We start from the raw sequence: 14,826 nt of genomic DNA, 5'->3' as shown, positions 1-14,826 counted from the left end.
AAAAATAAACACATATTAAAAACCTTACCACTTATATATTCTGTCAGCTATATTATTTTATGTGACTATCTAGTAAGGTCCAGAGACAGAATTCTATGCTACTGAAAACAGTATTGCAAGGGAGACTTACTGTGTACACAGTGAAAACCTACCCCAGTGGTTATAGATCTGTTTGGATCAAAAGTAATGATGACGAAGAAGAGAAAGGGGAGAAGGATGAGGATACCGATGATGAGGACACTGATCCCCAGCGTCCTAAAGGCTGAGGACAGCACAAGAGCAACATACAGAGGGGCACAAGTTTTATATCATGGTGTAACTCAACTCACACCTCTTATAAGGTATAAGTGTAATCTGTGTTAACCAGGTCAAAGTTCAATGCAATATAAAGGATTGCATTTACTTAATGCTCTGTCCCATTTGAGAACACAGCTATGTGGGTTTAGGCAATTATTTTCTAAGTTAATGACTTAATCGCCTTCTCAGGATTCAATCTTGATACTCAAACCATTTCCTCTAGCAAGCCTATTTATGTTGGAAACCTAAAAGCTCATCTTCAGGCTTTTGTCCCTAGTTGCTGCCCAGGGCCCCCAACTGATAGTGTCAGGAGTGAGGGGCATTTACCTGAAGGTGAGACAAATAGTTGAAATCCGATGGCCTCCTTAGCATAAGGATTGAAAACCTCTTAGCGATCACCAGAAATTTATGTTTGCTGTTGGAAAATTGCTTTGGGAAATGAAGTGGATCAGAGAAGTAAATTTTCTTTCAAGATAAACTTTAGTAGTGAGCAAAGCAAAATTTGGGGGGAAGAAGATCCCGAGGTGTTTTATCTCATTTTTATTAACATTCTGTAATATTTACCACAGTCGTAGTCTCTGAGCCAAACTGTCAGTGGAAGCATTGAACTACAGAGAAGATTCAGGAATTTCTCTAGAGAGGATACGTTCGGTCTCATTTTACAAACAGAAGCTGTTGATAACAGATGTGCTTCAAAAAGCTGGCAGTTTTTAAAAGAATTAAGGTGAAAAACAAAAGCCTTAAAACCCCACCACACAGATAACAGGAATCCACAGCCTCTGGACTGGCCCAGACTTTTCAGTGTGTTTCCAGAAATTGCTGTTATGCAGTCTGCACAGACGGTGGAGTGCTTGGACTAGCAAGGGAGGGAGGGAGCTTGGCAGGGCACCAGCTCAGAGCACGATTCTTCTTTTCTTTTTCCCAAAGAGCTGAGCCTGGTAAAAAATAAAAACACAAACAGACCCTTTCCCTCTTTCCCATCTGCTTTCATCCCAGTGCTGTGGGGTTGGTAGCCCTGGGTAAACCGGCAGAGCCCAGCAGGCTGCTGGCTGCTGAATGTGTTGCTGGATTTTGCTGCGGTTCAGAGCTGCTTGGCCTGGGGACCAAGAACATCGAGTCTCACCAGTGGACAGATATGGGACCACAGCAGTCGCCTGTGCCTGAGGGCTCAGGAAAGCAGCACGTGCACTTTGGATGGCAGTGGTATGATGCAATAAGTGATTATAACTGAAAGAACCAAGGCTGACTCCTGCCTCTACCTTCTTGCGGAAGTTTCAATTTAAGCTCTCAGCAGATCTAGCAGGTTTCTGCTGCTGAGGAGAGGCACGCTCAGAAAAAGAGGACTGGGGGCGGGGAACGGGGGTGGAGGAGGGCGCCTGGGTGGCTCAGTCGGTTAAGCTTCTAACTTTGGCTCAGTCATGATTTCGTGGTTTGTGGGTTTGAGCCCCACATCAGCCTCTGAGCTGACAGCCCTGAGCCTGGAGCCTGCTTCAGATTCTGTGTCTCCCTCTCTCTCTGCCCACCCCCCCACTCATGCTCTGTCTCTCTCTATCTTTCAAAAGTGAGTAAACATTAAAAAAAAAAAAAAGAAAGAAAAGAAAAAGAGGACTGGGGAATGAATCTTTGACAGATCTGGGAAGAATCATTGCATTGGGAAAAGACACCAAATAAATAAATAAATAAAAGGCGATCACCTGAGACAAGCAAGTTCTGGAGCACTGTTGAAAGGGATCTTTGTCGGGGCGCCTGGGTGGCTTAGTCGGTTAAGCGTCCGACTTTCGCTTAGGTCATGATCTCTCGGTCCGTGGGTTCGGACCCCGCGTCGGGCCCTGTGCTGACTGCCAACTCAGAGCCTGGAGCCTGTTTCAGTCTGTGACTCCCTCTCTCTCTGACCCTCCCCTGCTCACGCTGTCTCTCTCTCTCTCTCCTAGAAATAAATAAAACATTTAAAAGAAAAAAAGAAAGGGATCTTTGTCACCTCCTACTTAACTAATTATTCCAGCTGACTCTAATAGAGAAGGTGCTGTCTCTCTTTCCATTTCTTATAGTAGCTAGCTATTGTATACCTCAGCCTTCTCCTGTATAGAGAAGAAATTTCCATTACTAATGTAATGTTCTATTTATTTGTTTATTTTAAGTTTGGAGAGAGAGCAAGTGGGGGGAAAGGGTCAGAGGGAAGAAGGAGGAAGGGAAAGAGAGAGAGAGAGTCTTGAGCAGGCTCCATGCTCAATGCTGAGCCTGATGCAGGGCTTGATTTCATGACCCTGGGATCAGGACCTGAGCTGAAATGAAGAGTATGATGGATGTTCTACTGACTGAGTCACCCGGGCTCCCTTGTCATGTTCTCTTTAAATTAAACTCGTATAACTACTTTTCAGAATCCATTTCTAGAAAGCAGTTGTTCCTAATGCCCTTCATTTCTTACCAAGTCTGTTTGTATAAACATAATGTATAACTCTACATTGGTGACACAGGGTGGGAACTAACATTACTTGCGAATTTACTATCCACCAGCATGTGGTGGGCACAACACTCTTGATCCCTGATAGTCTTCCCAAGAATCTGCAAAGCAACCAAATATATGTCCATTTTAGGAGGTGGACACTAAGATTCATGAGGTGAAAAGATGACCTGCCTGAAGGCCATTTGGCCCACTTGGGCCAGACTCTGCTATATGGTGAAAGACAAAGTCAAGTGAAACGAAGACCCTTCCCTCAAGGAGCAAACAGTGTAGTTGCTTCCCTGCTACAAATGCTCTAGACAGAGGATTCATGAGGGACTTAAATCAGAGCAGTGACTAGCAGGGATTTTAGTCTCTCTGGAGGAGGGTCTGAAACATGTGGCCCTCCAAAGTCACACTGTGGCGGGGGCTACCCACATGTCACCACCCTCCTCTGTCCACTGCTTAAATCTTTGCATAGTAACCCACAGCTTTTGAAGTTGTCACTTACATTATCTCGTTTAATCCTTACCAGATCCTTGTGAAACAGGCTGAACAGGGATTACTTTCTGAATTTTATAGACAAGGGAATTGAAGTTCAGAAAGGTGGTGATTTATCTATGTCAGTAAATGGCAGAGCCAGGCCCAGAGTTCTGTCTATTAATTTCATACCTTCCCCCCGCCCCGGTCTAATATATCATAAAGACAACTCTGGGAGGTGTTGAATGCAGGAGGGGCTGATAAGACAAAGTTCGCCAAATTAAATGTTGGCTGTTCAAATAATCTCTGAATTCTAGTTTTTATTATCAAAGAATCCAGACCTCCCTTGACCTTCTTAAAGTCTTCAAATGGGACCTGCCATTTTACTATTGTCTCTTCGTCCATGTTAATCATTGTCTATCTCAGTGTTTCTCAAACTTTTTTTCACTATCTCCCACCAAAGAGATTTTTTACACATTTTTCCCAGTTGCCACCTCTGAAATTTTAATACCACAAATATATATCTGTTTATGTGCTCTGTAGGGTATATACATCAGTGCTTTATACACGCAAGTAAGATTTACCTATTCCCTCTCAGGAACCAGTCTTTACCCCCTTGGCTCAGTATTGTCCTCATTGGTATTACACAATATAACTCATAACTATGAATTCAGTAAAATAAGTTTAGAGAGAGAGAAATAAATAGGTAGGAGAAAGAAGTGAATGAGGAGGAAGGAAGGAAGAAGGATTGGGAGGGAGGGAGGGAGGAGGAAGGCAGAGAGGGAGAGAAGAGAGAAAACAATAAAACAAGTCAACAAACGGAAAGTGGTCCTCAATTTCCCAGGAGCTATAGCTTTCCCTGGCATAAATATTCATGTGTTGAGGGTTCACTCACTTTGACCAAGTATCCCCAATATGCCTGTCCAAAGCAGGGGCAGAGCAGTCTTTAACCATTCTGTGAACACAAGAAATAGTCAGTGGCTTGGAACAGAGTCCCCTCTCAGTATTTAATTCACAAGATACAAAATAGATGGCTCCCTCTGACCAAACCCAGTCTCTGTGTGTGGTGTTGGGTAGGTCTCCAAGAAGGGTGCAACTTTTCTTTGGGGGGATGTTTGATGATTTCACAGTTTTACCTGCTGAGAAACAACAGTAAAGGGGAATGTATTGAAAATTACCCCTACCCTCCTCCCCCTCCTTAACTCCACCCCTGTCTACTAAATTGGGCAATTAAAAGGAAAGCCCAAAAATCACTACTGCAGACAAGAAAAGAAAGGCCTGGACAGTAGCACTGGCTTCCTCAAGGACCAGCAGCAAATTAATACCAAAACTGAACTTGCGTTCGGCTCTTGACACATGAGCTCCTCTCCCAGAAGAGAGAGTCCACTCAGATGTGTCTCCTTTTGTTACATTTGCTTGAACAACACCAAACTGTAGCTGTTAGTACACAGAGAGGAGGAAAAAAATCTTTAAATAAACACCAGCAAATCTGTTACAGCTGAAGATGTATGCTTAGTGTCCCGGGGGCCAGTATGATTTAATATTGCTGATATTAAATAAGAGTTTGGGAGCTGGATAACAATTGCAAGCTATGTAGTAGCTTTCCACCTTCAGGAATTGACTACAGATAGGGAATAGCTCAGATGCAGAAATGAGTTTGGCTGTATCGTCAAAGACTCATAAAAACAATGCTGGCCATCAGCCTTCAGTTCATGTGGAAATTGGAAGATGTTGCTGAACTTGCATGGGTACACACATGTGCATGCACACACACTCATATTGTAGTGGAGGGTGCATTAACCAGGGCTGCCTGACCTAAGTGACAGAGCTGAGCCAATTAATAACCAGAATGAAGTCAAACATGAGTGTAGAGGCCAAGGCCTGAGCCAGTTGCAAAGCTATGAAGGAAGGCACGTGTGCCTTCAGCCTCCATTTTCTGCCTCCTTACCATTTCCTTTTGAATCTGATGCTTTCAGGGACTCAGGTTTTTGGACATCATCTTATCACAGAAGAAAGCATGACTTTGGAGTCCAATAGCCCTCTATGGCCATGTGACCTTGTCTTATTTATCTTTTATTAACGACATAACACAAAACAATACTTATCTACCACCTACCAGGTACCAGGCACTGTTCTAAGCACTTTACAAAGAATAACTCCTGTAATTCTCATGACCATCCTATGTCCATTTTATGATGAAGGACCTGACAGTCAGAGAGATTAAGTAACTTGCCAAATTCATTCAGCCAGAATTTGAGCCCAAGCATCATGTGTCCAGAGTCAAGTGCTTGACCCTCCCTGCTATGGTGAGTAACCTTGGGCAAGTCATCGAACCTCTCTAATCCTCAGTTTACCTATCTGTAAAATGAGGATATTAATACTTCTCTGGACAAGGAGGAGAGAAGGTTTATTACAGGGTTTGACTGAGAAGGTAGTAAGAGTTCAGCAGGTTGCCAGGCACCTAGTAAGGACGATATATAATAAACACTTCCCAAGGGGGCGGCTGCCTTCCATACACAGAACACAAGGAAGAGGAGAGCTCTCCTGGGCATGTTCATGTTGAGTCTGGTGGGTCTAAATTCTTAGCACAGTCCTCTTGCTAATGCCTCTTCTTCAAGTTACATTGTTCTGTTGTTCATTCAGCACATATTTACTTAATCTCTCAACAAGAAATGTGCTATTTTGATCGAATGAGTTGACCAGTATAGTTAGAATTTAAAAATATGAGTGATACGTTACCTTTAGTTGCATTTCAGTTGTAGTGTGATTTCTCAAGATTCTTTTCCTCCTAGAGCATGTTTATTCTTTTCTTTTTGTACCTTTATGATTTTTGAAATAGTGTGCAAAACAGGATCAATATGAGAAACTCAGATAAAAATGACCTGGACGACAAGCAAAGGAGTGAGGCTGAATTCTAAGAAGGACCATTATTTTTAGAATAAAACACACACGACACACACACACAATGTGGAAATACGGATTTTACCACAAATGCAATCACTTTGGAGCAGGGACAGCGAGACAAAAATCATAGAGTGTGTGACTGTTCTGTGGCCGAGGGACAAGAGACAGATTGTCCTGACCAGCTAAAGACACATTGTTGCATTGTTCCATTAATTGTGTATAGCTTGACTTTTTCAGACCTTTCTGTGGCAGAGTAATGCAGCCCTTGCTTGCCACTCACTGAGCCTTCCCACTTTTATCCAGGGCTGCCCACAGTTTCTCTGAGATAGAAGTCCCTGTCACGCATAGTTTGCAATATTGAGAATTCTTCATTGAAGATAAACACACTGATGGTGAGGACCTAATAATACATGATTTTTAAAGAAAACACTGGTTTAAGGAGATAAAGTATGCTTGAAGGTTCACTTTTTATCCCAGCTTGATTTTAAACCCTTAAACTATTGGCAGATCTGGTCTTATATGTGAACAGTGGTCTGTGTTGTTTCATTTGAAGGGAACAAGGGAAGAGTTCTTGTCCAAATATACATCACTCAGCTGTTTCAGTACCTGAAGTTTTAGCATTGGAGCAATTTCTTATTTTCCCTAAGGATCCTTTTAAAACACGCACGCATGTGCGCACACACACCACAACACAAATTATCACCATCCATCCGTTTTCTTCTGGGACTTAGTTCTCACTTTATGTAATGTATGTATGTATGTATGTATGTATGTATGTATGTATGTATACTATAATTTATCATCAAATTGGCTAAAATACAGTATATATAGTGTGCTCTTCGTTTTGGGGTAGATTCCTGTGGTTCATCGCTTGCATACAACACCCAGTGCTCATCCCAACAAGTAAGGTTTTCAAAGTGTTGGTGGCAAAGGAGTCAATGGCAGCGGTCAAGTGGAAAGGAAACTTTAGGTGCTGGGGTATTTGGAAAGAGTTGGCATCTATTTATATGTCTCTGAACCATCATGGAGCCTCCTGGGGCAAAGAAAAGAGTGTCAAGCATGGGGCAGGGGTCGGGGCATCAAAGAAACAGTGGTGGAACTGTGATGCCAAACCTTGTCATTGCCAGATTCCAGTTGGAGAAGGCAAAGATGCAGGAAAATGGGCGCACTGTATTCTCCAGGACACTTCCTGAAAGACTTACTGATTTTTGTATCTCTAGCAGGGAAGGAAAGGGAAGCATTAGAAGGGGAAGGGCAAAGAATTTAGAAGAGGCAGTTCTGAGTGCGAGGCCTGGCCGTAGCCTTGACCTTATGCAAGCTACTTAACCTCTTCGCACTGGAGTCTTCTTGTTTTAAAAAACAGGATAAGTTTGTATCTGCCTTGTGAGATTGTTGGGGGGAATTAAAATAATTAACTGTGAACAGCACTTTGTAAATTATGGAGTGATCAGAGACAAATTACAAGCCCATCTATGCCGGCACATTTTCGTCTCAATATCAGCACCACCAGGTGGAGTTGGGTGGTGGGAGGAGGCTCATCACTTAGCACTGACCCCCATCCAGCCCAGCCATCTGCCACCCTGTGTAAAGAGCTATAGTCAAACCTGTGCATGGGGTAGATCGCTCAGCTGCCCATGCTGTGACTATTGTGACCCTCTAGCTCAGTGCTTGTCAACCTTGGCTGAACTTCCGATCACCTGGGAAGCTTTAAAAAAAATCTCACCAAAACCACACTGCATGTAAATTAAATCAGAATCTCTTGGGGAGGGACCCAGGTATCTATGTTCATTAAAACTCCCAGGTGGTTCCAATGTGCAGCCGGTAAAAGATGCATTCTCCTGGCCGAGCAAGAGAAAGGAGGATGCAGCTAGACAATGACTTAATTTTTCTCATAAAGTAGGGGAGGAATGGCTTTCCAACATTACATTAGGAAGAAGAAAATAGCCAACGTGGTAGACCAGAATAAAGAAATGACTAAAAAGGAGTCGAGTTGGTGTATTGCAGCTACTTATTATTATTTGAGCAATATAAAGCACAAATCTTGAAACTCCCTTCTCTCTTGCTTTCTCTCCTTACCCCCTCCCCCCAACCTCTTCTCTCCTTGCCTTTTACTTTTCTCAGTTTCAGGGTCTCCCTCTTTCCTTCCCTCCCATCTCTTCTCAAGTTACTAAAGGGCTTTGAACTCCAATATTAATTATAAGTGTGTACAATATAGTAAGTTATTTTAGGAGTCCTGTACAAATATTTTATATGTCTTCCCTGCCAGCCCCTACCCCCACCCTACCCCACCCCTACCCAATGGCATTCTTCAGTTTTTGTTTGTTTGGTTGGTTGGTTTTCTTTTTTTATGGGGCCTGTTGCAGAGCACATCCCTATGCCTCTGGTCTCACGTGTGGGTGAGTGTGAGTGAGTCCTCGCTAGGATTTCCTTCTATCTCTCACCACACATTCTGAAAACCCTATATTTGCACCCACACGTGCCTGTGCTATCTCATCTGTTTCCCAGCATCCCTACCTCCTCTCTGAAGCCCTTGTCTGTGATTTTTTAACTACCTTTTCTCATTCATATGTAGGAAAGCTTGATGAATCAGAATATCTGAGGAATGGGAGTTCAGGAGGATTTTTATTTTCCGGTTAAGTGACATGAGCGAGCTGGAAAACCACTTTTGTTTTGTGTTTTATTCTTGAGAAATGTGGTAGCCTAGAAGCCCAGAACTGAAAGGGTTCTCAGAGAATACCTGGATGAATGCTTCTAAAGGCAAAGAGACAGTAAGGTGATTACCAGATGAACTCACAACATGTAAGTGTCAGCACCAGGTTTATAGGTCTGGTCTCCTGAGTTCTGGACCCTGAACTTCTAGAGCAGTCACTTGATCTGGCCTATAAAGTGTTGTCATTAACCAGGGCCAGTCAAATGTGAATGGCTTTGTTCTTAAGCAAACTCTCCAATTCCCTCATAATGCCATATGGCTACAAACTTCATTTACCTGTGTTATTTGCCTGGCCCCCAAATGCACTTCAGTTTGCAATGCCTGCATCTCTAGACCATCCTGTTTCTAAGGACTGTGATTATTGCCCTGATTCTTAATATATCCACTCTACTCACTACACAAAACACAATGAGGTTTTGGTTTTGTTGTTGTTGTTTTTCTATTAAGGGGAGCCCATCCCCACCTCAGTGACATTCCAGGCTTGGCTGGAGAGGGAGAAAGCCCAAGCAGGTCAGCTCAGTTTGTTCAGACTTCAGAACACCTTCTGGAAAGAACATCATCTTTCTCATTTTCCTTCTTGTTCAGTAAATATCCACTGGTAACTTGATTTTTTTCCCCTGTTTCCTAAATGAGGTATTGCTAAGAAAAAGTGGGTCAATTGAGGGTTCTGACAAGTTTTGTCCCAGTTAATTTAAGTTTTGCCATATGTTCTCTGAGAAGCATGTGCTAACCACAGGTCCTCTGATTAGCAACCGACCTGAGGGGTTTTAATTTAGACTTTCAGTTCTCTAGCAAGAGAGAGGAAGGTTCAAAGAGAATAGACCTGGGAGACCCAAAAGGTAACTCCTCAGAAAGGCCACCCCAAGCAAAGCTGGAGCACACCATGCTACGGTAGACAACCTCCTTACTTTATACCATGGTGCAGAGATTCTTATCCTCAGCACTCTTGACATTTTAGAACAAATAATTATTTGTGAGGGGGCTTTCCTGCGCATTGTAGGATGTTTAGCAGGATTCATGACCACTACCCATTAGATGCAAGTAGGCTCCACCACCATACAGAGAAATAAAAAAGGTTTCCAGACATTATCAGTGGAGGAGTGGGTGGTAGTGTTGCCCCTCGTTGACAACCATAGAGACGTAGTCTTTTTAATGACTCAGAAAGAAATGTGAGCAAATCCCCGACAGTAATATATGGATGCCCATGCCTTACTCTCTCTGGGTCTAAAATCGTCTGGTTAGAGGTTGGACTGGATGAGCAGCTGGGCAGTTTGGCTTCTGGAGGCCTGTGGAGAGGTATCCTCTGTTGGTAGAGTCTTGCATTACCCATTACCAGAGGCCAGAGCAAGTGAAGTCATCATGAAGATTCCTGGGCTCAAGCACTGTACCCATGTCATCCAACAAGAATATGCGAGCATGTGCCCTGTGCCAGTGCTTGGTTCTGCTGGGTGGAAGAGCAGAGGGAGTGACTTTTAAAGGGAAAGAGAATGAGGGTATGCCAAAAAGGCTGCCGAACTGAATACTGGTGCTCCCGGTTCCCAGCCGGGTGACTTTGCTCAAAGTGCTGACTGTCTCTAAACCTCAGGTTCCTCATGTAAGGGTAAGGTTCTTCGCATCTCTCTCTCACACATATTGAATTCTAGGTAAAGGCTCCCATACTCAATAAGTTTTATTCCCTCCATCTTGTTTATATCTCTGACTAAACCTTAAGGGTATAGTAGACAGGCCCTAGCCTTGTAAGCCAAAGAACAAAAGACCTACAGAAACTGGGTCTAGTGAGGAAAGCCAGAAGATGGTACCCAGTCAGGAGTAAGAATTGTCCCTCTTGAATCCCCAGGCAAAAAATCAGAGTAGAATATTTTAAATGGAGAAATGTGTGTCCTAACCCTGAGATGGAACTCATTAGTTAGGAAGGTTCTCTCAAAAGAGTACCTTGCCATTTGCTGGCTCTTACCAGTACGTAGCAGGCTTACGCTCTCCTACAGTATGAAGAACTCAGAAGATCCCCCAGCCTGCAAAGCATCTACCAACTCATTTCCTAATGCCTGGAAATAACATCAGAACATCAGTCCTTTACATTTTAATTGTGATTGATTTTATCGGGTTCTTTCCTGAGTAACAGTTTGCTCACGGAAGAAGAAAGTAGGAGGGTAATTAATGCTGGAAAGAAGTTATGTAATGTCATCATGTGTGTGGCTGTATATGTGGTTATATAAATATGGCAGTATATGTGTGTGCCTGGTTATGTCTGTATTAAATATGTAAAATGCGTGTGTGTCCCTAAACTTCTCTGAAAATATATTTCAGGACCCTGCTTAATAATCATTTTCCAGCTAACTCCTTGTTATTTGTCATTCCATCAATGACAAAACTCAAATCAACCAACATAACCACCTACCTAGAGGAGATAATTGATGCTTATTTTGACTACCCTGAAACATTATAATACGCATTCTCCAAGAAAGATCTACATTCTGGTCTTTTGATAATGTTCTCAGTGAGAGAGAGATCGGATGCCTTTTATTTTACCAGAATACGTGATCCACCAGTGGCTATACCAGCTAGAACAGGCAGCAAACTTGATGACAAGTCGATTAATATAATCCAAAAACACAGGCAGCCCCTGAGCCCTCCAGTGATCTGTGTGCGGCTGCTTAAGAAACTTGAGAGGAATAACAAGTGGCATTTGGCCCTCTAATTACCTACACATACTCATAAATGTGTTGTTGATGCTAAGTCATACCAAATGTGTACCTTCCTGCAGGCAGGGAGAAAAGGTAAGGCACTCTTGTACTTTTAGGAGCGTGGGAGAATATTTAAAAGAAATGAATTTTTAAAAAGGTTTCGTTTTACTGGAATCATCTTTTCTTTGTGACGGCAACTTTGCAGTCTTGGGAGCATGAGTTGTGCTTGGGACTGGTGTTCTCAACCATCCTGGCTGAAGTCTGAGCATCAGAGGCTGCTTTTTTTCTGTAAATGAAGGCCAAAGGATGGGTATTATTTAATCTGCTCCCTCTGGCACAACCTAAAAAACTACCAGGGGTAAGACTGGTGTGAGTGTCATTTGTCATCAGAAAAGACCCTTTTTTTCCTGTATAAATATTCGAAAAGTCTCTATACCAAAGCTGAACTTTAATCATCTGGGAAGGTACTACAAACAGGGGGTTAATCCATCACAATGCCCAGGAAGAGACGTGAATTGTGGCCTTAAATTCTTTTCGGATAGCACGGGATAATGATATTAGCACCCTCTGTGGGAAGAACACGTAAAAAAGGTGTTGCACCTTTAAAAATTAGATTCTCTTTTAAATGCTGAGTAGTTTGCTTAGAGGGGTCAGAGCAAGTTTCTTGAAGCTTAAATATTATTTAATTTGTGGAAGAAAAGATTTCAAGTGTCGCAAAACCTTAGTTAAAACTACTGATTTCCCTTATTCTTGTCTTTCCCTCCCCCAGCCCTTCTCCAAAGCAAGGAGGTGCGTGAGCATAAAATGGTGTGAGCTAAATTCCTGTTTGTGTGGAAAACATATTTTCTACAAAGACACACAACACAGAGATATAGAGACACACAAAGTAAGAACTCAGCTTTCCATGGCCAGCATTTGCTCTCTAGTTACCAGACTGCAGATTCCTCTTGACAGTGATCTTTGATTAGACTTACATGGACTCAAGATCTACACATGTGATATTTAGTCATATGGGGGGGGGGCAGGGGTGCCAGCAGCATACAACAAAGCACAATTATTCTCTGCCTTTTTTTCATGGCCACATTGCAAGAAGAACGAAGGGGAAAAGAAAGTCTTGGGTATACGAGATAAACTCTACAGTCTCCAGAATCTGTATTTCCAGGGGTGGGGGGCTGTGGTTCTGATGTTTTCCAAAAAGGATTTGCTTCTGGAAGCTTTCCCTATCTCTAGCTGTAACCACACCAGCCCAGCCGTTAATGCACCAAGCCAGAAGGACCTTTTAGTACTGGATTCCAGTAGCCTTCCTATGAAATTAAACCAATGGAATCCAAGGAACTTCCCTTCAATCACCACAATTTGGGATTTCCACCCCTTCCCCCCCTCACCAAAAAGAGGTATTTTGTCTTCTAGAAGAGGTCTTTTTATTGGAGTTTAATTATAGATGGCACGTCCCTAAGTGATCCTTGTTCCTGCTCTCCCTGCCCCCTGAATGATATGCTGGTTAAAAAGGCAGCTCCAAATTGTCAGGCTTAGGCTAAATCTAAAAGCTTTTCCTCAAAGTTATCAAATAAAGCACCTCTCTTCTAGCCTAAATAAGTGACATGAGCACAGTATATTTTATTATGTCATGTTTTAATTAGAAACAAAGAAGATGAAGTTTTCTGGTCAGGAAGATTGAGGCTGGAGAGCTAGAGGGGGTTGGGGGAGAGGAGGGAGAGAGAGGGAAAGAGATGTTAAACTCACAAGGTTTAACACGTTAGAGACATTTGCAAAGTATTTCTCTCCAAAGGGCCTCTTACATGCGGTATTGTTAGGAAAATGGATTTCACCATAGGTAGAAGAGAAACCTATCACTAATCCACAGCTTAAGTAAACCTCCTGGTGATGACATTCTGCATTTCAAACAGCAGATTTTGCCTTTTTAAGTAGGTGGCTAGAGACATTTCCATTTGGAAGGTGGTGGTGTGTGTGTTTTCCCCTTCCCTCTCTCTACTATTTGGATGTCTCTCTTAAAAAAAAAAAAAAAAAAAAAGATGCCCAGGCTATAGGAGATTTCAGAGGGGTGAGCACCTGAGTTTGAAAAAGACTTCTGGGCATGGGTATTTGTTCAGTATTCACCATCTGCTCTCCATGACTATTTATTTCCATCATACATTTGCTTCAAGTGTTAGCGAGTGGAAGACCCCTCCCATCTAACACACCGTACTCCCTCTTTCCCTTCCCTGCACACACCAACTGCTACTACTCTTTAATTTAGTTCAGTAAACAACCTGCATCTCAAAGATGGACCTGGAAACCTGTGAAGGGTAGGGAGAGGCAGTCATTGATCCCAAACACACAAGAAAGTAAAACAACACAGGGAAAGCAGGCATTATATAAAAGGGCAATCTGAAAAGAGGCAGCTTTTCTGTTCTGGGCTAACAAATTATTCCCATCTCAGTAATATTAGAACACAGGGTCAAACAGTGATCTTCTACATCATCCCCATTTCTTCTACATCAAGTCTGCCCCTAAAGTCTCCTGCGAGAAGTCGTTACCCTGTAGTCATTCAACCTGAGGTAGGATTTGTCTCACTGTTCCCCATAGTAACTAGGAGTGTGCTGTACTGTTCGGAGCCTAAGCTTGCTGCAGTCTTAGCAATGTGCTCCAGAAAGCACAGCTTTCGTCCGCCAACATTTGGATTCTGCCTTATTCCCCTCAGTCAGATCGGAGTGAACAGGAGCTGAGGGGCTCGCTCTTTCACGTGGGAGAGTACAGAAAAGGGCACAAATCCTACCAACTCTGGTGAATCAAAGGCACAGGAGAATTATGAGCCAGTAGCATGGGGGGAGGGGGTTAAGATTTTGAACTGATTTGAAAGATGGTTGTATTAAGTGCAAAAACGTTTCTTGCTCATAGGACAAACTGTCGGGCACTGCCTTTTAAAAGCTATTTGTAATGATCTCTGCCTTAAAGGCTAGGCAGTGATGTTCAGTCCTTGGCCCCCCTTTCACTTGGCTTACAGTGATTGCATTGCTCTCTCCTAAAGATAATGTGAAAGGTCTTGCTTTTTCCCCTCAGTCTTTAGTCATGTGGGGATAAATCAACGTGATGAGCTTTATTTGCTCCTCTTAATATTTCAAATTGAGTCTAACCACTAAACTCCTCAATTTCTGGATTTTCCCTCTGGCCACTGCCTCCCTCCCCTCCCCCACCACACACACAGGGAAGGATGTGTTAACTGTTGCTTCTCTTTTAACACAGGTAACAATTCATTTAGGTTACACCAGTCTGTAAAAACTGTAAATGCTATTTTATTTTAAACATTTTAG

At 42.8% G+C, this 14,826-nt stretch overlaps 1 protein-coding gene across 3 annotated transcripts in view; it reads left to right on the top strand.

Moving 5' to 3' along the window:
• CTNNA2 (catenin alpha 2) overlaps positions 1-14,826 on the top strand; it is a 964,097-nt gene that overhangs the window by 590,798 nt on the left and 358,473 nt on the right. The gene's annotated exons all lie outside the window — the stretch shown is intronic.

Source organism: Hyaena hyaena, unplaced genomic scaffold (assembly GCF_003009895.1).
Source record: "Hyaena hyaena isolate Hyena2069 unplaced genomic scaffold, ASM300989v1 scaffold_136, whole genome shotgun sequence".
In the NCBI taxonomy this organism is placed as follows: Eukaryota; Metazoa; Chordata; class Mammalia; order Carnivora; family Hyaenidae; genus Hyaena; species Hyaena hyaena.
Note: the sequence above shows the minus strand (reverse complement) of the source record. Positions and strands in the feature narration are given on the sequence as shown.